The 26,033-nt window shown below is 41.2% G+C and overlaps 1 protein-coding gene across 8 annotated transcripts in view; it reads left to right on the forward strand.

Moving 5' to 3' along the window:
- The window catches only part of SHANK2 (SH3 and multiple ankyrin repeat domains 2), a 361,129-nt gene that overhangs the window by 14,872 nt on the left and 320,224 nt on the right, over window positions 1-26,033 (forward strand). The window contains exon 2 of one of the 8 annotated variants that reach the window (XM_035116842.2): window positions 5,663-5,789. The exons of the other annotated variants lie outside the window; for them this stretch is intronic. The gene's annotated coding sequence lies outside the window, so the exon portion shown is untranslated. The remainder of the gene's footprint in view (window positions 1-5,662; window positions 5,790-26,033) is intronic. 8 annotated transcript variants of the gene reach the window in all.

Here is a 26,033-nt window from a genome sequence, read left to right on the forward strand (position 1 = left end):
AACTATCAAATTAACACGATGTTGAATTCCACTTGATATGTTGAAGTTGTGGGTTATGACTAATTAAAATGCCCTCATAGCCATTTTGCTACCGACTTGAATATAGCGCTTTTTCTGCCTCAGTTCCTGGCTCAGTTCCCACATTCTCCTGTTTTCAACTATTGTTTCCTTCCTTAGAGTGAATGAAAGAAAGTTTCTAAGAAAGTAAGTTGATTCAATTTGTGTGTGTGTGTGTGTGTGTGTGTGTGTGAGAGAGAGAGAGAGAGAGAGAGAGAGAGAGAGAGAGAGAGAGAGAGAGAGAGAGAGAGAGAGAGAACTTTTTAATCAAAATAGTTTGCTGAGAACTATATAATGTAAAGCTTATTGGAGAAAGGTAAGGGTGACAATTGGCAGGCTAGGTAGTTACATAATGGGGAACTGTGTTGAATAGGATGGAACTCTATGTGCACAAATGAATGACTTCATGTTCACAAAATTTAATTAGCTGCCACAGTAATTTGCCACTGAGCAGAAAACCTGAGTAAAGAGTTTGCATTGGAAGTTATTTGCTCTCTGATTGGAGTTAGTTTGGTTTGTTACTTATTTTAAACAAATTAACTAAAGCCAAATAGTTCTAAAAAATAACCATTACTCTGATTTTGTTTATATAGGTATATACATACTGTATCTACATCTGTATATCACATCTGGATTCCAAACTGATTTAAAATGCATCTAGCAATTTAAGTAAGGCAAAAGCTCAAGTTAATATTTGACTAGCAATTGATAACAGGCAAATGCCATTCCAATGACATCATTTGGATTGTGCCAATTCTTAAAACAAGAAAACAGAATCTAATCTGAAGTTTGGAATGCAGAAAACTTTCTTGATGAGAAACTACTCAAATCTTCTTGTTTCTTAAGACAGCTTCTGTGAATTGTTTGTTTTATGCCTGTCTTAAATTATGGCGCAAGTACAAGGATGGTGAATATATTCTTATAACTGATGTCTCATAAAATGCAACCTGTAACTTGAAATTTTAGATAACAAATGCACATGAAACTGGAGGATGGCAAATAGGTAGCTGATTTTGAAAAGTATATCTTTGACAGATAAACAGTTTATATTCTCAATGTAGGAATAATATACCTACTGGTATCTAACTTTTCAAAATGCTTTCTTACTTGAACCAATATATCATTCAAAGTATTCAAATGCATGCCTTTAGCATTGTCTGTTTCCAGTGCCTATTAATTTTGGGGGGTAAAGATTAATTAGTAAATTGGTTAAAATAATGGATAGTGTGAAATACGGCATTTGTTTCCCAAAATAATGAAACGTACTACTGTATTCTAAGTAGCTGGTTTGTTTTGCAAACTTAACATTTTAACAGTTGAAGTTAAATAAATATTAAAGCAGTAAAACAGTTATGTAACATGCTGATTAAAAGAAATGGAGCAGAGACTTGGTTTTTTTTAATATCACAATTTACTGAATTTGTCTTTGGGGAAATCTAACCTAGAATGGTAGAATGAATTCATCCATCCGAAAACAACTTGTGAGGCCATTATGGCTCGTAGTACATTGTGGTTTAATTTTTCGAAGCTGCTTGCTGTTGCACTATGAATATTGAACACAATTACTTTTCAAAGGTAAATTATAGTTTAATAAACAATAAATAATGACCCATACTCTTGTTTTAATTTACCTTAATTCACCTGGTCTCCTCTTAAGATTAGAAGAGTCGAGCCGACTAAAATACCTATCAGTGTGTGTTCAGGGTGGAAAACAAGTTTTTCATCTTAAACACAAAGTGAGCATTTTGTGTCTTTCCTAAGCTACTCTAAGAAATCAACAAGTAAGCGGTATATTGGGATGGAAGCTAAAACCACCTCTCACCAGTTGAACACCTGATGTATCCAATGTGTGCACAGCCTGGTAAGGAAAAGTAAAAATACACAGCCAGAAGATACAAAAACTGTGTAAAAATGATGGACACATCTTGGAAATTCCACCAGTGCCCACCAATCAGTCCATGACAGCTACATGCAGCATGGAATCAAATTAACTCACATCCCCCAAGCACACAGCCCTGCATTGCAATGCACAATACGTGTACAAGGAAGAGGCAGGAGAGAAGATACACAACACAGCACCCACATAGATTGCTGGGCAGGATGCCTTCAGAGAGCACACACAACCTTCCTAGGACAAGGGTTCAAGACCACTGAAGGGAGGGAAAGGGTCTTTTGACAAGCAGTCAAGTAGACAGCCAGAACAAGGGTACAGTTGACATGTGCTGATGGGAGCAGCTTCCAAGGGCACAGGGCTGGGGAACAGGAGAGGGTGATCAAACCCTAGGAAAGGCAGGGAAGGGTCCACCTCATAGATGCAACTGAGGCATGCAGGAAGGGTGCTGCATGGACCAATGAACTGGCTCCTGCATAAACCCTCTAGACTTTCTGTCTCATCAATTCTTTTATACTATATGCCTGATAAGCCAGGCCTGTCATGTACTATCTCTGTCTCCATCCACCCGACTGCTTCATACTCCTTGGCAGTAGCACCATACTGCCTGTGCACCCTTGCACTCCAGCTAGCATGAGTGAGCAGGGTGTAGAGGCACCGTAGGCCCTGCGCCCTATTGAGGCAAATAGGTTAACAACCCCACAAGAAGAGTTGGGAGCATCCAGGTCATGGGTTGGACCTCTTTAATGGATGACACATATCAGTGCTTGAGGTGGATCCTGTGACTATAGGACAATTGCTTGTGGAGAGTAAGGGAGAGGTGCTAAGAGAATAACAAGCAATTGTCATCAGCTGTATCATGTAGTCCCTGGAGCAGGATGCAGAATAGATGTGAGGGACTGACAGAGAAGAGCAGTGCCACCTGGGTACTTAGCCAGTACTCATGCCTCAGCCTCTTCTGCCAGGGTGGGTGGTCGTGGGGACTTACCCCACCCCTGTTGCAGGTTGTAGAGATATACTGTGAGTTCAGTACCTCGTTGTTCTGCTTCATACATCTAGGCTGTGACTAATGAGTGTTTGGCAGGCAATAGGTTTGAGTAGAGTGGTTGGACTGGGACTTTGCTTACATGTGTGGTTGAGTATCTCCCTTGTAGGCTACCTGCTGTTGTGGGCAGAGGAGAGAGTATCAGAGCAGTATCACTCACACTCAGACATGACACAGTATTCATGACCATGGAAGTCATAGTTCAGTGGCAGGGCATTTGCTTTGCATGCAGGAGGCCCTGCGTTTGAACTCTGGCACCTGCAGGTAGGGCTGGGAGAAAACCCTATTTGAAATTCTGGTGAGCCACTCCCAGTCAGCGTAGACAAAACTGAGCTAGATGGCCCAATGGTCTGACTCAGTACAAGGCAGCTTCCTATGCTCCCCTTTCTCTTGTTGTGGAGCTTTAGATGCATGTGTCTGGAGTATGAAGGCAAGGTACCTGTTAGAGTTCTGGGCCGAGAAGTATAAGCAATGTGTTCAAACTGAGACATGCTGCTTTGTGCACAGTGCTCCCTTTGTGTTTGCACACACAGTGCCCTTGCTCATGGGAACTACCAGAATACTTTCTTGGAATCTCTGTGCATGGGGACAGAGAGATAGAGTGGGATGAAAAATTCCCATGATCAGTGTAGATCCACTAAAATGCATATACTTTGCTATTTTATACCAGTTAAGAATCCTATCCTTAGAAGGGTTCCGGTTTCCGCCGGCAGGAATGGCGGACCTGTTTTCCATCCCTCTGACCTTCGTAAGGAATTTGGCGGTTGCTAGGGGAGTAAATGGCAACCCCCTACCCTCTCCGGGGGTTACGGAGAGGGGCCGCTGGCCCGCGATGCCCCCAGACCCACTCCGACTGTTTATGGAGTGGGGGGAGCTTGGGCTGAAAAGCACTTACGAGGGCCAGGACTCCCGGACGCTAATCTGCATGGCGGGGATTTCCATGGTTAAAGAAGATAATTAGGCTTAAATCTATGGACATACTTCAGAAGGAGGGGAAGAAGCGCTGTTTACTGCTGAGAAATCTATGCTGCTGAGGGAGAGGAGTTAAAGGCTGTATATCATCTGGAAGAAGGATTGATGGGGACGGAGCGATAAGGGAATGGAGTTTTATTTTTCTTCATATGAGTTACTTCGTACCTTCCCAGACGCGATGTCCTGGCTTGTTTGGAGTGAAAGAGAAGCAAAAGACTGTGTGAGTTGAACTTTATAAACTGTTGTTACTGAGCATAATTTTTAAAGATGTGGAGTTGCCGATGAGAAAAGCCCCCCCCCCTAGTCGGACGGAAGGAGTCCTGGACGCGTTCGGAGGATTTATGAGCTGTGACGCACTTTGAATTGGAGCAGCGACCTGAAGCTAAGTTCAGCTATAGGGCAAGGAGATCCATTAATTTACCAAGAGTTTATGGTTTGATGTTTGGGTCTTCTGCCTGGAAAAGCTGTAAATTTTATAAAGATCGTTAATCTTCATGGCTATGAGAGAAAACGAAAGTGATTTGAGCTTTTTAAGATGGCGCTGCTTCGACGCAACAGGGAGCTCCAGACTAAGAAGATTTATGGGGAGGCTGGACTGATTAACCCACACAGGAGAAAGAACATTTGTGAAACCTCGTTTGATATTTATCTCAGCAGCTGGGAAACAATCGGTTGAAAGTGGAAAACATCTATGTGACTGTAAGGGGAAGATCTGGATTATTATGAACTTGGAGGACGATTTGAACTTTAGAAAAAAGACGGCAGTGGACGGTTGCGAGGAATCCCCAATTTCTTGAAGCATGGGAACCCAAATAAAAAATTCTTTAGACGATTTGGCATAACATTCGGTTTGATTGATATATATATGTGTATAATTTGAAATAATGAATGTGATATAATTGGTTTTAATTGGAAAATTAATAAAATATATATATATTTTTAAAAAAGAATCCTATCCTTAGAAATAGGATTGAACAAGAAGCGGGCACTTTAATATAAACTAAGAGTGTGATAAGCATTACTATAAAGTGCCCGCTTCTTGTTCAATCCTATTTCTAAGGATAGGATTCTTAACTGGTATAAAATAGCAAAGTATAGCAAAGAGTTTGGAAGTGGTGGTGCTGGTGGGAGAGGTTGTGGGTATTTTCATTTTATTCATTTTGTTTATCGGAGACATCTCCAAGCTGGAGTTGTTACGGTGATTTTGCAAAATATATTGTCGTTTGGCCTTTCTCATGTTTCGCTTTGTCCTTCTGTAGTACTTTTCCTAGTCTTTTGTTGTCGCAGTAACACTTTGCCCTTTAAATGGCTTCAAATAAACTTGTGTATACACTTTGGCTTCCATATGCCGGTGCCATGGGAATGAGGAATTCTGTGTCTCCCAGGAAGATAGTAAATCCCCTCCATTTGCATTTTCTGGATGAAAGGAACTATGTATTTCTTCCTGAATTATGATCTGTAGTGCATTGCACCACACCGATTGCCTATTTCATACCATGTGCCAATGTTTATTATTATTTTATAAAAACCCTGCTTGAAAAATGCTTACATATTTAAAGATAAAGAAATCAAAAGTTAAAACGGAACATTCTTAGTGCTTTCTTTTTTAGGCAACTCTGTATCTGGTGTGGCTTATTCTTCTGCTTAGGCTATTAGACAAAAAAGTAAGATATTTTAATAAATGAAACCTGACACAGAGCCTTAAGTTTCTCAATGGAAGAAAAGTCTAGAGAAGAACACATTTCTACAAGTGTACACTCTCTTTGTTTTTACAATCAAAGACAGCATTCAATACCTGCAAACAGAGGGAGACTTTGTTTAACGGTAGGCTCAGTTCTTTATTGACATTGTGACATTGTAGAACAAACTTCTGTGCCAGATTGGTTTGTGCATGTTATTCTCTGTCACACACTCGGTCACCATTATGCTTGAAATGTAAGCTACAAAAGAGTGCATTAAGAATGAAATCCTGAAGGTGGGGGGGAGGGGTAAAACCCAAAAGTTGTTGATCCGCCTTATGCAATCATAGACTTATAGAATCGTAGTTAGAAGGGACACAAAAGGCAATCTAGTCCAACCCCCTGCAAAGCAGGAATCTAAACTAAAGCATTCATGTTCTGCTGGGATCTCACCAGCAGGTTGGAAGTAAGGGTGGAACATCCATGACAGAGGAGCTTTTCTCCCTGTCTCATAATGTAACCTTCACATAGCACACAGTTAAATTATGTAGCTGGTTCCCTCAAGAGGCAGTAACATCTACCAATGTGAATGACTTTAAATAAGATTCATGGAGAATAAGGCTGTCAGTGGGTACTAATCACAAAGGTTATATTCTACCTCCACTGTTGGGAGGCAACATTTGCTGGCAATCACAGGTAAGGAGAGCCCTGTTGTTCTCAGGTCCTGCTTGCAGGCTTCCCATAGGCACCTGGCTCTCCCCTTTGAGAAAGGATACTGGACTAGATGGGCCATTGACCCGGTCTAGCAAAATATTTTCATGTTCTTTGGTTCTCTGACCTTTCTTAGTTCCACCATTCTCCTGCCAACTAATTTCCCTCTCAATGGGAATTCACTTAAACAAGCCCCTTGTTGCCATGGTTTTTTTTGGGGGGGGGGCATGCCAGGAAAATGGAAATGCTATGGATAATTCATGTCTTTCCACAACATACTCCCAATCCACCGCTGGTCCATCCCTTTTTTGGCTCTACCAATGTTGGAACTCTGTGGTTGGTAGGGAAAGGGCTAGAGAGTTGTTTTGTTTTTGTGATGATGAGAAGAAGCATTTGACATGGGTTGTCCCTCTCTGAGAGGGAGATCTAGAGTGGTATTCAGAGCAGAACTATTGAAATTAATGAACCTAACTTAGTCATGGGGTGGAATTCAATTCCACGCTAAGGCGATCATCATGTCAGCACAAGCATTTCTGCTTGCCAAATAGAACAATCTTCCCCCTCCTCCCCCTGTGTGCTGTTCTGGGGGTTCTCCTTTGTCGCTTGGGGAGGGCTCTGGGTGTGTGTTGGGGAGGAGAAGGCAGAAAATCGCGTTGCGGTTAAAGGATTTGTTGCATTGGTTTCTGCTAGCACAACAACCTAATTGAATCTGGCCCTGTTCAGTGGGCCTATTCTCAGTAAAACTTAGTTCAGTACCACTTTCTGTGTTTTTTGTGGCCCCCCTGGGACACCATGGGGCCACAGGAATTCAAGCCCATATCTATCATACGTGACACTGTAGGGACTGAAAATCTGCCGCTTCCCGCTGCAAAAACTAAGACTAAGGACGAAGACAAGGTATTCACAGAACAGTCACAATCAGTTTCTTCGGCACTAAGGAGGCTTGCCACCTACTGTGACACAGAACGCCTCAAAATCAATTACCAAAAAACTAATGTAATAGCGTTTGGGAAAAAATCAAAGCCCAGAAGCTGGGAACTGCAAGGACACAGATTAGAGCAAGTTTCCAACTACAAATACATTGGAATGGCAGTACAGGCCACAGGATCCAACAAACTGCACATAAATTCTATCGGAAGCTCAGCAGGAAAAAACGCAAACTGTATTCTCAAATTTTACAGAACACAAGGGGGCTTCTTCGTTCCTGCGGCCCTTAAGCTATTTAAGGCCAAAACGTTGGCCGAGCTCCTTTATGGAGCCTTTCTAGGCCCTCCCTCCTCCTCTTTCTCTTCCTTGGAGCGCGTACAATCCAAATTTCTCAGAGCCCTCCTACAATTCCCAAATGCGTATCTAAAGCATGGGTTAGACTTGAAACGGGAACGATGAGAGTGGAGGCCTTAATCTGCCTATCATCAATCTATAAATGGCTGGCTCTAAATCTGAAACCCCGAGGAATTGCGCCTTTGATCCTATGCGACCAGTTCCAGTCCGGTTGGCAGCTAGCGGTTCTGAACTCTCTCCAGAATATGGGCTTTGCCCCCCAAGCCCTCCTAAGATTGGATCTAAGACAAGCCAAAGCAATGGTCAGACAACGACTCATTGATATTGAAAGACAACAGGACTGCTCAAGTTGTCCTGAATATAGATCTGGAGAAATTGAGAGATACATAGCCGCCCCGGCACCTTATTTTTCCTTTCTCCTGTCAAAAAACGCAAGAAGGGCATTTACACTTGCCAGAAGTGCGGCATTGCCCACGCCTGTGCTGGAGGGGCTTTACAAAAAAATCCCATACGCCCAAAGACTCTGCGTATGCCCTCTAGGGGAAATAGGAAGCCCAGAGCACTTCCTCTTCAGGTGCCCCGTCTATGAAGAAGCTCGAAGGGAGATCCTGGATCCCATACTGGTGAGGTTAGCAAGCCTCCCATAAAAGCAATTATACAACATGCTCCTGCTAGGCAAAGACCAGGAGATAACCAGGGCGGTCGCCAGATTCTGTGCCCAACTATGCAGACACAGACTTTCCCCCCGAGTCCGTCTGAATTTCCCAACATATGGTACCCGAGCGAGTTAGGCTCAGTTTTCTGCAGCTTCTATTTTCAGCATTGTATATATAATTAACAATGTATTTTAAATGTTCCACAAAGCGTCAGATATACGTTATGCTCCCTGAAACTGCTCTTTCAAAAGGGACTCACAGTATTTTATTTATATTTTTATCTGTATTTTATATTTTTCTATGAACTGGTCCTCGACCGTAATAAAAAATAAATAAAAATAAAAAATAAATCAGTTTCTTCACCTGCAGTGCGATTCTAACTTCACAATTTCTATGACATACCAGCAAGTTGGATGCAGGGTCAGCTGTCAGTCTTACCTCTCACCTCATGCTTCAGAAGTTCTGTCTGGCTTTTAAAATGATTTTAAAGTGACACATGTGCACAAGCATTTTAAAAACAGTTGCAAATCTGCCTTGGGGGCTTTTTGGAGATGTGTTGGTGATAGGACAGTATACTACAGTTTCCCCTGAGTCAAGCAGCGCCACAATGAAAACTTGCAAAACTGTTTTGCAGAGTTCTAGTTACAGGTAGGTAGCCGTGATGGGCTGCCGTAGTCGAAACAAAATAAAAGAAATTCCTTCCAGTAGCACCTTAAAGACCAACTAAGTTTGTTATTGGTATGAGCTTTCGTGTGTATCTGAAGTGTGCATGCACACGAAAGCTCATACCAATAACAAACTCTAAGGTGCTAGTGGAAGTATTTTTTAAAATTTTGTTTTGCAGAGCTCATCCCAGGAGTAGAAATTCATACTGAATGGTGTGGGGACACTTTGAAACCAGTACTTCGGTTCTAAATACATTGATCAAATTAGCACAACATGGTGAGCCATAAACAATGGCCTACAGTGAACAAAGCATGCTGTTGGATTGCTCCTGTGCCACAGTTTCCCACCAAATGAATCATCCTAGTAAGCCATTGTTTTTGGCGTACTGGTTGTGATCCGTTTGGGAGAAATAAACCACTAGTAGTGGTTCACACAAGTTACAGTAAGCCACAGCTTGTGGTTTGATGCTCTGAGCTCAAGGAAGCATGGGAGGCCTGTGAAGCCCAAAGCAACAAATGTCAGCACAGGTGAGATCTAGGAGCCCCATTTTCCAGTTTCTCATCCTTCTTTCCTCACACATGACCCTGCTATTATAGCCCTGGAGAACAACAAAAAAGAAACAGGAAAATGTTTTTCATACCATTTGCACAAATTAATCATTTTCCCCATGCTAATTAGATCCTCATCTGATTGCATTAGCACTCTGTGATGAATCTCAATTAGCACTGCTTATAGTTGTGTTCCATTTGTGGATAATACTGGACTTCCAGTGCTCTGTGCCCTCTATTTCTCCATGGGATACACCCACACTGCCATTTTGTTTATTGCCATAGAAATGACTGGGAGAGGAACACAAGTTGCCCCCTTCTTCAGCGTTGAGTCAGGGTTGTCAGGTGGTTTTCCTATGACCCCACCTATGTCCTTATTGTTTTCTACTATAAAGGTGAGCAGTAATAATTCATTTCTACAGTGGAAAGTGAAGTTTTGCCGTTGGAAATACTGTTGTGGTGGGACACAACTATTCCCCAGCCCAAACGCCATGGTTGCTAGAACCTGTTGCCCCCAATTATGTTCTGCGCGACAGGGAGCTCTCTCTTCAGCTTCCTGCTAAAACGGATCTCCCCAACCCTTTCTTATTGCGTTTGACACCCTGACCTTGCTATGGACCTCAGTTGGTCACCTGTTGAAGGGGGCTGGGAGGAATTTTTCCACTTGGTACATTGGCACCAGCCACTTGGTTTTTGCCTACCTGATAGCAAATCATCACAACTTTGTAAGGGTGGTGGTTAGGCATTGGAAAAGCTTGTTTATGGGAGGGGAGGTTGTGGCCATCACCTGCCCCTCCCCTTTAAGGGGATTCCGTTAAAGGAATCCCGGGGTTGCGGTTCCTGTCCGAAGCCTGGGTAGAGGCTAGGGCCATGGCACGACCTCTCCGGTGACCCTGAGGGGAGCTCCAAGTTGATGTACATCAGACATCCCCAAACTGCGGCCCTCCAGATGTTTTGGCCTACAACTCCCATGATCCCTAGCTAACAGGACCAGTGGTCAGGGATGATGGGAATTGTAGTCCAAAACATCTGGAGGGCCGAAGTTTGGGGATGCCTGATGTACATCAACAGGGCTCCCCCTACTGGTGGTTAACCATTGTGAGACTTCCTGCATGGTGGGCAGGAGTCAGATATAGTCTGTTCAGGTCCAATGCCTAAGCCAATAAGTGTGCATGCACACGAAAGCTCATACCAAAATAAAAACTTAGTTGGTCTTTAAGGTGCTACTGAAGGAATTTTTTTATTCCACTCACATTATGTTACCAATAAAGTTGTGGCCTTTATTAGCCCATTAACCTAAAATACTGGTGTCCATGTGTCTTATTCATCAAGTGGGGGGGGGGGTGCGGGGCCTTGACATGCAGTCACATACTTCATTATTTTCAAGACCTGTTGTTCATTGGTTGCAGAAGAGTTTTCTGTACAAAGCTCAAACTTTTAAGTACATCAGGACAGTGGCCCCTCTAGCCCAGCATCCTTTTCTCCCAGTGACTAACCAGATGCCTGTGAGAAGCATAAAGTTGGACAGGAGCACCACAGCACTTGGCCCACCTGTGATTGCCAGTAACTAAGTATTCAGAGGCTTACTGCCTCTGACAGTGAAGGGAGAACATATAGTAATCAAGGCTAATAGCCACTGGTAGCCTTGTCCTCCATACCAGTGTTTCTCAACCAGTGTGCCTCCAGATGTTTTGGGACTACAACTCCCATCATCCCTAGCTAGCAAGACCAGTGGTCAGGAATGATGGGAGTTGTAGTCCCAAAACATCTGGAGGCACACTGGTTGAGAAACACTGCTCCATACATTTGTCTAATTCTCTTCTAAAGCCACTCCACTTTGTTAAAGCCATGCAAGCCTTGAATAGCTTGTGTTGTAAGCAATTTGCAGTCTTCTGCTTGTTCTTTATGAACAGACTACTCCAGCTAAAAGCTTAACACATCGATACAGTATTTTACCTTACAATGCCTATAGTAATGAAACCTCTAATGGATGTTACTTTTGTCCCCTTTGAAACAATTTTATGTAGTTAATTCATGCTTCTTTTCCAATTTGCTGAGAAGACATCACATAATTAATTTGTGATGGTACATAGTAAAAATTCAGCAGTGCAGGGCTGCTCATCGTTAAAAGCACTCAGTGGATCGAAACATTTGAATTATGCAGCCTGTGAATGTTAAAGGAAAATTGTTAAAGAGTACATGAGATGATCCCTGTCTGTGTGGAATGCTCTCCCTGGGGAAGTTCGCCTGGCACCTTCATTATACACATTTAGGCGCCAGGCAAAAACATTCCTTTTTAACCAGGACTTTGGTTGATTTGATTGACACCCTATGCCCTTTTAAAATGGTTTTTTGGGGGGGTTGTTATTGGGTTGTTATTTTTTATTTTGATTATATATTTTGTGGTTTTATATTTTGATTTTATTCTGAGACCTCTGGATATAGTGTGGTATATTATTATTATTTATTAATATACTTTTGTCAGCCATGGTAATGTTTAAAAATGGTATTTATAGTCTGCTTCATGCAAACAGCTGTTTTTGTGTCACAGTCATTGGAAATGAATTTACTTACAGCATGAAGCATATTTACTGAGGATATTTACTGAGAAGTTGGTCTCATTTAGTTTAGTGGGATTTACTTTCAAGTAAGTGTGCATTGCTTTTTTTATTAGTAATATCTGCCATTTAAAGAGAACTTGCACAGCATAAAATTACAGTAAGGGGATCTGATTGCACACCATACATTATACAGCACTTCTCCGTATTTGTAACCCAACATATTTAGAATAATTTACTTGATAAATCCAGAATGTGATCAACCTATTTTTAAAGCTAACAGGTGGTTCATTTGAATTGCATCAGTAAATTCAAAGTACACAACATTAAAAACAAAAACAAAATCAGGTATCATCAGTGCTGTCTACAATTGATATGCAGTCAATCAGCCTGACAGTCAGTCAGATTAACTTGCTAAAAACCACTGATCACCACAAAATTATAGAAATCCAATATGGAGGTATATTTTAAGCATAAGTGGTCCAGCATATGGGATCCCATGATGCATAATGAAATTTTGTCTTAATATTTTGGACTGCAAAGGCCAGTGTAGAAACCAGTGTAGTTCAATTATATGTCTGTCTTATTAGACAATGGCACTTTTATGTTCAATGTGACATCCTCTCAGACATGTAAGGTTAAGTACTGCCGTCAGGCTGTTTGAAATGTGTCATTTTCAAATATTAAGTCATGACGTAACTCTTTCCACAGTAATTTTGATGTCTGTACAAATCTAAAGATGAGTATATAGTCCTTCACCCTGTGTTCTTGCCCTTAGTCTGATTTTTAAAATACTGAGATAACTCTGTTTAACTCAAACTGAACTGAAGTTACCGTATATTGTTTATGTATAGCTAGTATGGATTTTAAATTTTTTAATTTTTTTTTAAAAATTTAAAATTTTTTAAAAGATGATGCTGTTAAGGTGCTACACCCAATATGCCAGCAAGTTTGGAAAACTCAGCAATGGCCAGAGGATTGGAGAAGATCAGTCTACATCCCAATTCCAAAGAAGGGCAGTGCCAAAGAATGCTCCAACTACCGCACAATTGCGCTCATTTCACACGCTAGCAAGGTTATGCTCAAAATTCTACAAGGCAGGCTTAGGCAGTATGTGGACCGAGAACTCCCAGAAGTGCAAGCTGGATTTCGAAAGGGCAGAGGAACCAGAGACCAAATAGCAAACATGCGCTGGATTATGGAGAAAGCTAGAGAGTTCCAGAAAAACGTCTACTTCTGCTTCATTGACTATGCAAAAGCCTTTGACTGTGTCGACCACAGCAAACTATGGCAAGTTCTTAAAGAAATGGGAGTGCCTGATCACCTCATCTGTCTCCTGAGAAATCTCTATGTGGGACAAGAAGCTACAGTTAGAACTGGATATGGAACAACTGATTGGTTCAAAATTGGGAAAGGAGTACGACAAGGTTGTATATTGTCTCCCTGCTTATTTAACTTATATGCAGAATTCATCATGCAAAAGGCTGGACTAGATGAATCCCAAGCCGGAATTAAGATTGCCGGAAGAAATATCAACAACCTCAGATATGCAGATGACACAACCTTGATGGCAGAAAGCGAGGAGGAATTAAAGAACCTTTTAATGAGGGTGAAAGAGGAGAGCGCAAAATATGGTCTGAAGCTCAACATCAAAAAAACCAAGATCATGGCCACCGGTCCCATCACCTCCTGGCAAATAGAAGGGGAAGAAATGGAGGCAGTGAGAGATTTTACTTTCTTGGGCTCCTTGATCACTGCAGATGGTGACAGCAGTCACGAAATTAAAAGACGCCTGCTTCTTGGGAGAAAAGCAATGACAAACCTAGACAGCATCTTAAAAAGCAGAGACATCACCTTGCCTACAAAGGTCCGTATAGTTAAAGCTATGGTTTTCCCAGTAGTGATGTATGGAAGTGAGAGCTGGACCATAAAGAAGGCTGATCGTCGAAGAATTGATGCTTTTGAATTATGGTGCTGGAGGAGACTCTTGAGAGTCCCATGGACTGCTAGAAGATCAAACCTATCCATTCTTAAGGAAATCAGCCCTGAGTGCTCCCTGGAAGGACAGATCGTGAAGCTGAGGCTCCAATACTTTGGCCACCTCATGAGAAGAGAAGAATCCTTGGAAAAGACCCTGATGTTGGGAAAGATTGAGGGCACTAGGAGAAGGGGACGACAGAGGACAAGATGGTTGGACAGTGTTCTCGAAGCTACGAACATGAGTTTGACCAAACTGCGGGAGGCAGTGCAAGACAGGAGTGCCTGGCGTGCTATGGTCCATGGGGTCACGAAGAGTCGGACACGACTAAACGACTAAACAACAACAACAGTATGGATAGTTGATTCCTGTCATAGGGTCTTCTCATAGGGTTTTCTGTTCTACACTGTAACTGTCAGAGGTTCTTGCGGCTACTCTTGAGTAATGACGCTTCGCACCTGCTTGTCTTTAAGGTGTTTTTTATTGTGCATTCTATTTACAGTGCAAAGTGTCTGGAAAACATGTCTGCTTAGTTTGAGTCGGAACCTCGCAATGGCTTCTTTCCGTTTCACGCCCAACATAACAGCTTGGAAACCCCAAAGCGCCTCCCCCTTGTCCTACGGAGTGTCATGCGCCTCAATTCAGGCGTCGGTGGGAAGGGCCGTCCTTCTGACTGCTCTCCCGTCTTTTCCTCCCCAGCTGCCTCCCTCTCTACTTGGTGTTGAGACTCTTTGACGCTGCTAGAGCCTTGTCCCTCCCTCTCTGCTTCCTGACTCCTGTAATCTGATCCGCTACTGGACTTACTGCTCTGAGAGGAACTCGACCTGATGAGGGGGGGCTGTTCCCTATAAGCCCTCCCCCTTGCAGTAACATAACTTTGTGACTTTAAAACCCCACCCGTCTTCAGCGTACATGACAACGATGCTCCGGGAATGTTTGCAGAACACAGTACAAAACATACTGGCACAATGAAACCCTGATATAATGGATATTGAATATGTAGGAGATTGATGCAGGAGAGACATGTTTTGTTGCGGCTAGGGCAGATGAAGGTGTCCAGTTGGGCTGCTGCAGATGTACCATGGTGTTCCTTCTGTCTCTGCTCCACCCAGCAGTCATTTCTCCTCTGGTCACTGCTATGGATGCATAGAACCTGACTGCCTGTCTCCAGGTGCTGCGGTCGTTCTGCAGGGGATTCCCACATGGCAGGGTTGATAATATAGATAATGTGAAGTAGAATTAAAAAATGGGTAGAAGTGGCAGTTATCACAAAGCTGATAAATGACCTCGTGAAGGTCAAAACCTGTTCCTTTCTTATAGTTTTCTGAAAGGGATGATAGACCTGAACATTTCAGGTGGCTTGTGGCAAGGGTGGGCTACTGAATCTGTGGTTGTAGGGTTTCCATTGTTTACTATTTTATTTTACTTTAGTTTTATATTGTTTGATTACATTGTTATGATTTTTTAATGGCTTTGATATGAGAAAGTTGGTACAGTCATACCTAGGTTTAAGTACGCTTCGGTTTGAGTACTTTCAGTTTAAGTACTCCGCGGACCTGTCTGGAACGGATTAATCCACTTTCCATTACTTTCAATGGGAAAGTTCACTTCAGGTTAAGTACGCTTCAGGTTAAGTACAGACTTCTGGAACCAATTGTGTACTTAAACCAAGGTACCACTGTATATCAATATTTTAAATATGTTAGTAAAACAAACAACTAAGTAAAAGGAACCCCTTAATTGCTTTTTTCCTTTGACCATATGTCAATAGAAATAGCACGTTGGGGCAGAATTTGGCACAATCTAAATTCTCTAGTGAATGGAAGCCAGATGTGCCACATAGTTTGCAAAATATTAATTATTACAGGGGGTGGGTCTTGCTGCCCTGTAGAGAAATGATAACTAACGAGCATTTGGGGAACCATATAAATTATTGCTCACAAAGGTGCAGAAGAACAAAAATGGAGCCATCTGGACAGCTACACAATCACACATTTTGCTAGAGTGAAGTGATCCAGAAAGTCATTTTATTTATAAACATCTGTTGAGAGGAAATTAATTGAAATGTGTTTTGTGTTTGAGCTGTTTTTACTGTTAACTGCAGGCATTCCATATTAGTTTGTCAACCAAGCAAAACGCTTTCTTGCATTAGCTAAGGATTAAAAGACAAAATTGTATGAGTTTCTTAAATAAGGTTAAGGCTACATTTAATTCTAGAGATTTGACACTGCATGTGTACTCAGAAGTCCTGTTGGATTAAGTGATACTTACTCACAGGTAAGTGAGGTTAGGATTGGAGCCTTAACCTCTGAATTCAAGGTTCTATGAGAGTAACAGTGTGTACAAGGTGATTTTACACAAGCAAATCTTCCTTGTTTCACTTTGAAGGATATGTGTTCATAAATGGAGCTTCCATGAACATCAAATTCAGTGGAGAATTCAAAAAAATCATGAAAAAAATCCAGATTGGGGTTAATTTTAGTTCTCTACCTTGCGCCAGTATAATCAGTATAATAAATATGTTTTCATGCATCTGTTTGTGACATGCACTCAATATATTTTAGGGGTATACTTAAAAAAAGTATTGTGTAAAGAAGTCCTTAGCAGAATATTCAGAAGCGCAGGATCTGTAATTCTTGGTCCAGTTATTTGGTGCTTTTCAACAGAAGGAGGCTGGGGAAGTTTGTTTTGCCTCATCTTCCAAAACAAGATGCAGATTTAACTTTTTTATTTATTTAGAAAAAATAATTTTTATTCATTTTCAATAAAAAACAAACCAATTATTAACAAATCATACCAAATCACAATGCAAACAATACAGCCAATTATATATTCTGAATTCAAAAATTTCAAATGGGAGACTTCCCATGTTCTGAATTTCAGGAGATATTGTTTTTCATTTATTTTCTGCTCTCTTTGTTGTTGTTTTCCCATTTTCTAAGATCTTGACCATCCTCATCTTCTCGATCAGTCAATCAGATTTAACTTTTGCCAATCCACAAAAGACACTTTGCAGTAATGCTGCTAATATAGAATCTATTTGTTTAATTTCCTTGGAATTGAATTGAATAATAATTGATTAATTTAAATTGTTTATGACAAACAAACAAAAAGAGAATTTGTAAAGTGATAAACTTAAGACATATTGTTCTTACAACTTGGTCCTTATGAGTCAGTGAGCAAGTACTCCATCTGCTTTAAAAATCATGTAATACTCATTTCTTAAGAAGTCCATGGCATTTCTGTATGAAAGAAAATGAAAGGATTGTGAGCCATGAATTAAGGTCTTAAGATTTTCTTTTCTAAATGATTTTTCAAGAAAATTATTTCCCCATATTTACACTATAGCAATATTTTTATTTGGCTAAAAATAATGAAAACGTTTTAACCTTATCTCCCAGCGTATTCTTTTCTAAGGGCATTTAAAGTCTTAGGGCATTTAAAGTTTATTAAGGGCATTTAATTTTCTAAGGGCATTTAAAGTTTATTAAGAAAATAAACAAGGAAATGTAAAACAAATTTCTGCTACATCCAGCTTGTGAATCATGAGTGCCTAGCTGGCATCATTGGTGGTGCATACAGGTACCCTAACAAGATATTTTGGACCCACTACATTGTATGTGAATTGGGTCTTCTGTCACAAGAACAACAGAGGACACAAAAAACTGTACCCTCTTTTTTGGGTGGGGTAGAGGTCCCAGAAATTCACCAGTTTATTTTGTACTGTCAGTGCTACATTCAGCTCAAGGTAAGTCGTGATATACAATCCAAAGAGATTGTAAAAATTAAAGCAAGCAAGGTTCAGGTGCCCATGCTTGAATTAATTCATGATTCAATGGTTAAAAGGCAAATGGTGTATCCATTTGTTGGTTATTTATTTATACCTCACGATGACTGCAACAACATTACTACCACAAGTCATGAACACCCACTCTTTTCTTTTCTGAGTAGAAATGATTTGACATGAACATACCCGTTTTAGTATTATTCAAACTGAAACAATCCACACCCAAAAATCCCATTGATACCTTCACTCCATGGGGAATTTGGCATCATCCCAACCTTCATTTCCCTACAAAACAAAACAAAACAAAACAAAACAAAACAAAACAAAACAAGACAAGACAAAACCAACACGACACAGCAAGATGCTGGATAAAACACTGGACTACACTGCAGGGTTCTCTTACACTACTCTCTCCCAACACCCCCTCTGACCCAATATTAGTACTGTATTGCAACACTGGGCCAATTTCCAGGGCTGATGTAGCCAATGCTTTAAATAAAAAGAAGCATGTGAAATGTTTCCCCCGTTTTTCTTATTTCCCTTAATTTATTACATCGTAAATGTACTGTGTTAGTTTTCTGAAGGCGTTGATAAAGCCATTTGGAAAAGTGCAATATATGAACCTACGTACGTGAGAGGGGAGGAAGGCAACTGTACATTCAGCAAATAGCTCCATCAATCCAAATGATTTGTTCAGGTGTAAACAATAAAGAAACAAAAAAAAGTGAATAGCCTATTCCATTTAGCTGTATTTCAGATAAACGTGCAGCATGCTGAATTGAAGTTGCCCTGTAAGTAAGTTTAAAAGTTCTTAAACATCAAGGATAGATATCAGCATAGTTCATGGCTTATTGGCTGTAATTTTGTTTGAGCTTTACTCCTGAAGGTGTAAAGCTTTATCTCACTTCCTCATTCCAGGATGCCTTTTCTCTTTACTCTCTGTTCACGCTCCTGACATTTATGGAGTCTGCAAATGGGAAAGGCAGCTGCAAATGAGAACACCATGCTGCTTCATAATCAGAAGCAATGTGTGGATGGAGCAATGTCAGAGATGGGCTATAAATCTTCCATTTCACCTTAGGTGTCATGGTGCAATTGGGCCATTCCGTGAAAAATGAGCCTGATTAGAAAAAAATTATTTTTAAAATATACTTATTTTACTTATAGTTTCATTAACTAAACATATTAAAGTTCAATATTCCAAAGGAAAAAAGAATTTGAAATTATTTTTTTTCATGAGAAATCTGAGCTTGAAGTTTCAGTATCATTTTTCTGATTGTGTAGCTTAATTTTGTTCATTTAGGTTGGCATTATTTTTTAAAGATAAACAAAAATTGTGGTTGTCATTGTTGGTATATTATTAAAGTGAAGAACTTTGTCTACACATTGGACTTGAAAATTTTTAAATAGGTAAGTTATTTCTATTTTATTTTTATTATTGAATGGGATGCTGTTTCAGTGTCCCACCCGTGACAGCAAAAGGTACAAAAGTTTATTTTGTGATAAAACTAATTTATAGGTTATGTTTGTTTTATTGTGGGAGTATGTATTAGAGTATAACACACCTATCAATAATAAAAATGCAGTTAATTAATGTAAACACCATGAAATTTTAATAATTCTTTTTCTGTCCCACCCGTGACAGTTTTCAACTTGTTTTACTGTTGTAGCTTGAGTTAGTGATTTCAGCAAATGATTTCAGCTCTCTGCAGACAGGAGACAGATTCCTCATGTAACAATTCTTTATTCTGGCAAACAAGACTGAGGGACTGAGGAGAGGGGAACTAGCTAGAAAGGGATACATTTTGGAGGGAACAATCTCAAGCAATCACAAAGCTGCCTTTTGGTGGAAACCAATAAGACTAAGGCGCCAAATGCAGCTGCTTGAATGAATCAATAGTAGCTGTTCCTTCTGGAACATAAAGGCAGTTACCGTTACTTTACCCTAGTACGAATACATACAGTAATACAGATAATATAACCTTTGAATCAATACACAAAATGGGAAAGACTACATCTGCAGAACGTATGAGAAAGCTGCGTGAAAAACTAAAACAAGATAAAAACGAATGTGAAAGCTTCAAAGAAAAGGAGAGGGTCAGAGATAAGAAGAGGCGAGAAAAGTTGGTAAAGAATTTGTCTGCAAAATCACTTATGGAATACAGACGGAAAGAAACTGAGCGCAAAAGAAAGTACAGACAAAAGATAAAAGAAAAAAATCTAGGCCAATTGGCGACACTACTATTCCAGAGATTGGGTCATTTAAATGCCCACAATCTCTTGGAAAGGCTGTTACCAAAGTTAAAAGAGTGTTGCCATTAAGTCCACGGAAAAGAATAAAGAATAGCCATGTTACGAAAGCTTGTGTATGAGAGTTCACCTCAAGCGCCAAAACCACTACAGTGGTACCTCGGGTTACGAACGCGATCCGTTCCGGGTCGCAGTTCGTAACCCGAAAAGTTCGTAACCCGAAAAGGGCCCAAACCGCCTTTTGCGCATGCGCGCGCGGCAAAATACTTCCCGGTTTGCGAAGTTCACAACCCGAGGTACGACTGTATATGATAAAAGCCCTAAACAGAACACCAAAAGTTCTATTATTTCACAAGATAATATCTCAAAGGTCCATGAGTTTTATAATTCAGATGATATTAGCAGGCAGGCACCAGGATTTAAGGATGTCAAATCTATTAAAGATCCGACAAGTGGAAAAAGAATCAAAATCCAAAAGCAGCATATGAATATGACAGTCCAAGAGGCCTATGCCTTATTTAAGATTGCATAGCTGCCAAGTTATCCCTTTTTTTAAGGGATTTTCCCTTATGCTGAATAGGCTTCCTCGCGAGAAAAGGGAAAACTTGGCAGCTATGAGATTGATAATCCAACAGTTGAAATCAGCAATCAAAATCAAGAAAATATTTTTTTAATAGATTTTAATTTTAGTACAGTGGAACCTCGGTTTACGAACACAATTGGTTCCAGAAGTCTGTTCTTAAACCGAAGTGTTCGTAAACCGAAGTGAACTTTCCCATTGAAAGTAATGGGAAGTTGATTAATCCGTTCTAGACGAGGAAAAACACCCCCTAGAACGGATTAACCGCTTTGCTCCGATGCTGCAGCCGCGAAAGCGGTCCCGGCCTCCGCAAAGGCATCGGAGCAAAGCCCCAGCCTCCGGAAGGCATCGGAGCCGGGACTTCGCTCTGATGCCTTTGCGGAGGCCGGGGACCGCTTTCGCGGCTCCCCGGCCTCCGCAAAGGCATTGGAGCGAAGTCCCGGCTCCGATGCTTTCCGGAGGCCGGGGAGCGTTTCCGCGACTGGGCTGTGCAGCCGCGAAAGCAGTCCCCGGAACGCTCCCCGGCCTCCGGAAGGCATCGGAGCCGGGACTTCGCTCCGATGCCTTTGCGGAGGCCGGGGAGCCGCGAAAGCGGTCCCCGGCCTCCGCAAAGGCATCGGAGCGAAGTCCCGGCTCCGATGCCTTTGCGGAGGCCGGGGAGCACTTTCGTGACTGCAGCCCAGTCACGGAAACGCTCCCCGGCCTCCGCAAACGCATCGGAGCGAAGCCCAGCCTCCCCGAAGGTATCCGACGCTCCGATGCCTTTGGGGAGGTTTGGCCTTTGCTCCGATGTCTTCGGGGAGGCCGGGCCTTCGCTGCGGGCCTCCAGGAGGCATCGGAGCGAAGGCCCGGCCTCCCCGAAGGCATCGGACGCTCAGTAGACCTCCGGCACCTCGGTTTACTAACTTCCGGGTTAGGATAGTTCGTAAACCGAAAGTTCGTAAACCGAGGTGTTCGTAAACCGAGGTACCACTGTAAATACAACATTATACTTTGTAGGCTATGGTAGATAGTAAGTATAGTAATAGCAAAAGGTTTTTTGTAATTATTCTATTTTTAACAACCTTAATTGTATGTTAAATCAAGTGTATGCCAGACGCGTCCCACCCGTGACATTTCATTGTCCCACCCGTGACAGCATTTTTTCCTTAATTTTGTATCATTAAATTTCTTAACCTGAATTTCTGATTGCATAGTTGTAACCAATAAACATTGATTTAAACAAATATGCTGAGTTTATAATTGATTCACCTCCCAACTCACAGAGTTTTTCCATAAATCAAACTTATCTCAAGCCCCATGTCCTTTTTTTGTCCCACCCGTGACAATACTTTAACATTTAATAAAATTGTCAAAAATATCCATAAAAATAATAAAAAATTAGTAAAATGTTCAGTATCTTATTAAGAACATAGTTCAAATTTTGGTTGTTAATTTTTATGTATATTTACATTCTTACACATGTGTGAATACCAAAAAACATGGTCCAAGTGTCCCACCCGTGACAATGGAATGGCCCAATTGTTTTAAAGAGCCACAAGAAGTAGAAATCCTGTGTTGAATCTGGCAAGCAGTTAGTATAGAAAGAAATAAGTGAGCCAAGGAAGTGATATATTTTAACACATTACATTCATTAAATTGTGTTCAATTGGGTTTATTCACAGTGCAGAGGAGCATTACAGTGTGATCCTATATGTATTTAGTCAGAAGTAAGTCACTTTGAGTTCAATAGGACATTTTCCTAGGTAAGTATATGTAGGATAATAATTGGTTCATTTACGCTACAAAGGTATGCTATTTTGGGGGAGTGTATGAAAGTTCCGTTTATTTAATGTAGGTGAAAAAAGAGTTCACACCAGAAGTGTTTTACGGTCCTCTCTTAATAGAAGCATGCTACTCTCTTTCCCCCCCTTTTTGTGAAAGTGAACTTGCATTATAAATGTCAGCTATGAATTTTATTGAATTTTATTCCTTCAACTTTGTATTGACTTTGAAGAGGAGTTTCTCTTCTATTCACTGTGTCCTTTACTCACTCTAGCAGAGAGTTAGAGATCAGTAAATCATAGGAATAGATATGGTCTGGTGGATATGATTCACAGAATTGACTTAATTATCCTTTCCCCTCCATGGAAAAGAGAAGTCAGCTGGAGAATGGCAAACAGAGAGTTGTGTGTGTGTGTATGTGTGCTCACTGCAAACTCAGGGCTAGCAGCACCATAGTGCTGCCAAGATGGCGAATTCTAGAGGTCCTAGTGATATTTTTGTGAATACATTCCATATCAGTTGGAAGAAGTGACAATATATCAATGTTTTGCTTATTCCAGTGCTTGCTTATTCCCCTTGATTTCTTCTATGGCATTGGTGCTCTGTATGTACAGTACCAGTGCAGATTTGAACCTGTGGTTGACTGGGGATGTGTGATCAATCCATGCAACTGAGTTTATTGGTTTACAGTTCACTTTTGGTTTACACTTTACCCCTTTTGAGCTACAGTCATACCTCATGATACGTCCGCTGTGGGTTGCGACTTTTCAGGTTATGGACGCTCAGAACCCAGAAGTCCCGGAACGGGTTACTTCCAGGTTCTGCACACCTGCACAGAAGCACCACATTGCGTCACGTGCGTGCTTCAGGATGCGGCCTTTTCATGTTGTCAATGGGCCTCTGGAACGGATCCCATTCGCAACAAGAGGTACCACTGTATTTAAAACAGTTTAAATGAACATCACAGTGGCAGAGTCCTCCTGCTCCCTTTGTACATTCATTATAAGGAGCTGTATCCAATGTTAGTCATAACTCAGAATGACTAGGCCCATTAATTTCATTGGGTCTCTGCTGTGTAGGTGGATACAACCCATTATACATACAACCATGTTCATGTCTTGCATGTAACCTTTCCATGGCCATCAGGTTGGTTACTGTGGAAACAGAATGCTGAATATCTGGGCCTTGGTTCTGATCCAGTAGGGCTCTTCTTATGTTCTTGCCTTTGCATGTGCAGGCTCCCTAAACACACAATGAACACACAGAGGAGAGGAATTTGCTGCTGTGATGCCGCCCCAACATGAGCTCATTTAATCTTTTAATAGTAGAAAAGGGCTTTCTGCCATGTTTGACAACTTCCTTAGACAACGTCTTGCATCTTCAGCAGTGCTGGTGCTGAGTTGTCCCATAATATCATCTTTAAACTTGCACATTTCCTTTGCAGATTGTTTCTTATAGCAGCAACAGCACTTACACAACTGTAAGTACAAAACAGCTATACAACCTCCAAGGGTTTCTGCGTGGCCAGGACATCTTAATTCACTATTGCTCATTTTCACATGATTGAAAATATGGCTCTGTGGCTGTACTTGTTGTGGGTACAGCTTCAAGATAAATATCTATGGTAGACAGTACATTATTTGAAGAAGAAAAATCATGCAATATGTTCATTTAACTCGGTTTCTATAATGTATTTTTTAAATATTCCAGTGCAAGATTGAGTTGTTTGTTTCCTGCAAGGGCTTCTAAATGCTTTCTGCACACTTTGATTATAAAACTATAATCATTTCTGTTCCTTGATTTCTCTAAATGTTCTTAATAATATTATAAATGGTAATGAACTGAAGTTGTTATCAGAATAACATTTTTGCCTGTCATATCACTGTTTCTGGGGTGGATATATTTTAGCTATTACTCTGCCCTGTCACTGGGCAGCAAATTCAGTTTTCCCTCTAAACTCGCAGCCCTAATCCAATTCATTTATGTGGCATTCCTATAACCTCTTACCTAGGAGTAATTCCCATTGAACTAAATGGGACTTCGGAGTAGGCATGTATAGGATCACGGTGTTGGTATTTCTGCATGTTCACAGTTTAGACAGAAACACATTAAAATCTGAATAAATACACTTCTACATAAGTACCGTATTCATTTGTTATCCCTGAAGTGTGTTTCATATAAACAATTCATGTGGGGCTTGGGTTCAGTGTTCTTGTGAGCAGAACTCCACTTATGGGATGCTCCCACTAGGGGAACAGAATAAGGCATTTTTGTTGTTTCCAGCTTCCTCCTGGATGACATTGGAGGGGAAAGCCCACTTCCTTCGGCTGGAGCCTCTGTTGTACTGTATGTCAGCCCTTCCATGTGCTGAATGAGATGGGAACCATAAGTGTTTCAAATGCACAGCAAAAGAATCCCCATCTCATATCCACTGAATCCAGTTCAGTGAAGGATTTATTCAGAAGCCTTTATGTGGTCTGTTTTGAGTACCTCCCTCCCTCTCCAATGGTGCCAGGATAGAATCTATATGGTGTGAGCATACCTGCCAAGTCCTGGACGAAAAAATCCGGGATCAGCAGCTGCGCGACACAGCAAGTTGCATAGACGCAACTTCCAGTGGTGCTTTGCCCTTCTATGGGCACCAGAAAATGGCGGCACCAGTGCCGGAAGTCACTTCTACGCATCACCAGATACACGTAAAAGCGACTTCTGGTGCCGGTGCCACCATTTTCTGGTGCCCATAGAAGGGCAAAGCACCACCGGAAGTTGCGTCTACGCATTTCCGGACACGCGTAGAAGTGACTTCCGGTGCCGGCCCCGCCATTTTCTGGTGCCCATAGAAGGGCAAAGCGGCACCAGAAAAATGGCCGCCGGCAGGAGCGGATTTAAGGGAGAATAATGGGAGAATAACCAATACGGGAGACTGCCGGGAAACGGTAGGAAAAAAGGGGGTTTCCCGGCGAAAACAGGATACTTGGCAGCTATGGGTGTGAGCCTCAATGAAATAGACTTGACAAAACTTCCCTGCAACTTTGCTATAGTAGGCTAGTTATTTTTTTCAGTTACCACTTGTGGTTCACTCATACATATGTGAGCTTCTTTTTCTTTTGAGCTAACTGTGATAGCCAGCACATGCTGGACGGTTCAAGAGACAAGTCTTATAAGCTGTTATTTGCAGTCAACACATGTGAAACGTGCTTCTGTCGGCAATCAGAATTCACCACAAAACAATCCAGGAATGGTATTGTAGAAAGGCAAGGAGGATGGGTGTTGTGCTATAAAACTATAACACAAATAATGATAATCTGTAGGGGAAGGAAACAGACCTCAAAGGGTACGCATTATTTCTTCATTAAATATATATTAGAAATGTTTCACAACTGCTACTTTAAATTGTAGCATTGAGGAGCACTGTTCAATTCAAAAGTCTAAATCTAAAAGAGTTCCTGTTATAGCTCTGACAGAATTGAAGCCAAAACAAGGTCACTGTGAAACTAGAGAAGTACTGTACAACAAATCTTCTATGAGGAATAAAGACTTAAGGGGCAACCACCCCAAATAGCCTAGTGATAATTGTGAATGCCCAGTAACTAGGTATCCATTGAGGAAA

This window comes from Zootoca vivipara, chromosome 1, assembly GCF_963506605.1.
Source record: "Zootoca vivipara chromosome 1, rZooViv1.1, whole genome shotgun sequence".
Lineage (NCBI taxonomy): Eukaryota > Metazoa > Chordata > Lepidosauria > Squamata > Lacertidae > Zootoca > Zootoca vivipara.